Source organism: Canis lupus, chromosome X, assembly GCF_048164855.1.
Source record: "Canis lupus baileyi chromosome X, mCanLup2.hap1, whole genome shotgun sequence".
Lineage (NCBI taxonomy): Eukaryota > Metazoa > Chordata > Mammalia > Carnivora > Canidae > Canis > Canis lupus.
This window is the reverse complement of record NC_132876.1, coordinates 51,673,061-51,674,958: the sequence shown is the minus strand read 5'-3', so window position 1 is coordinate 51,674,958 and position 1,898 is coordinate 51,673,061. Positions and strand designations below refer to the sequence as shown.

The 1,898-nt window shown below is 33.8% G+C and overlaps 1 pseudogene; it reads left to right on the top strand.

The window, feature by feature from the left end:
• The first annotated feature begins 516 nt into the window (after positions 1-516).
• LOC140628470 (nascent polypeptide-associated complex subunit alpha pseudogene) lies at positions 517-1,213 on the top strand (annotated as a pseudogene).
• Positions 1,214-1,898: the final 685 nt, after the last annotated feature.

Here is a 1,898-nt window from a genome sequence, read left to right as displayed (position 1 = left end):
TTGAAAGATAAATATGACAATATTTGAAAAATATGTCTTTCATAAATGTTTGTTCTTTAAGATGTTCTCAGATCTGAGAATTTTCAAAAGTGGCATTAAGAAAATACTATACAAACTGCTACAAATTATAACATCTATTGGGAATTGTATAAATGTTTAAGAATCTAGTTAAATACACTATGTAAATTTTTAAAGTATTTCAACTGGCAATTTAAAAATGCATAGCCATGGTTTAATTTATTCTTCTTAATTGTAATTAGTATGCTAAAAATTTGTTAGTTTACTATTTAAGTGGTAATTTCCTATAAATTTACTTGCAGGATATAAACTATTCAGCTCTATAATAAACATTATGTTTTGTATCAGAAAATCATTATCTAAAAAAAAAGAAAATCATTATCTATATATTATGAACTTTAAAGCTTTTCTGTTTGAATTTTCCATTAGAGTATGCTCTGCAGATGTTAAGTGCTCTATTTTGTGCACATTTGGTGTTTTGTCCATACATTGAATGAAATGGTGCCTGCTCTTCCTGTGGCCATCTTGGTTCCGTGTTCCCCACACAAAATCCCTAGTGAGGCCACAGAAACTGCCCCTGCTACAGAACAGGAGTTGCCATAGCACCAGGATGAGACAACATCTGGAACAGAATCCAACAGTGATGAATCAGTATCAGAGCTTGAGGAACAGGATTACACAGGTAATCACACAACAAGCTTAGCAGGCAGCAGCAATTAAAATCGAGGAAGAGCCAATCAGTAAAGCAAAACAGAGCTAGAGTGAAAAGAAGGTATGGAAGGCTATGTCTAAACTGGATCTTCAACAGGTTACAAGAGTTAGGAGAGTCACTATCTAGAAATGTACGAATATCCTCTTTGTCATCACAAAACCAGATGTCTACAATAGCCCAGCTTCAGATTCTTGCATAGTTATTGGAGAAGCCAAGATTGAGGATTTACTTCAGCAAGCACAACTAACTGCTGTTGAGAAATTCAAAGTTCAGGGTGAAGTGTTCTCAAACATTCAAGAAAACACACAGGATCCAACTGTACAAGAGGAAAGTGAAGAGGAAGAGGTTGATGAAACAGGTGTAGATGTTAAGGACATAAAATTGGTCATGTGACAAGCAAATGTGTCAAGAACAAAGGCAGTCAAACCCCTGAAGAACAACAGTAATGATATTGTAAATGCTATTATGGAATTAGTAATGTAACCATTTGAAAATGAGCATTTTTTGGCATTTCAAAAGAATAACTGTAGCTTGGTTTGAAATTTGTACTTTCTATCATTAATTAATTTCTTGTTGGATGAACACAAAACAAAACAGAAAAAAAAAGAAATTTGTTTTAAATTTGAAAATAGCTCCTAAATCATGGTGTTCACATCTACCAGTGATTTCTGCTACACAAATGGTCTATTAGATTTTGTATTTTCTCAATAACAATTTTTCTTATCATATCCATAGAAACAATTTCAACTGCAGTTTAAGTTTCCAAGATAGAAGTATGTTTTTGCCCACCTTACAGTACTACATCATTGATTGAGCATGTGATTTCTTGCCTCATTCAATATTACTTGTAGTTTGAGAATTGCTCTTTGACTTTGAAAAAAATAATACTTGAGAGTAAAAGAACTTATAGAAATTAAATCCATATCTCTGCGTGTAAAAGAGTCTGTAGCAAGTAAAGGCAAGATGTATCTTTTATGGATAAAACTTTTTCTCTTAAAGGAAACTGGGTAAAAATTAGAGGGGAAGACAAACCATGAGAGAGACTCCTAACTCTTGGAAACAAACAAAGGGTTGCAGATAGGGAGGCAGGTGGGGGAATGGAGTAATTGGGTGACAGGCACTAAGGATGGCACATGATGAGATGAGCATTGGGTGTTACACTATATGT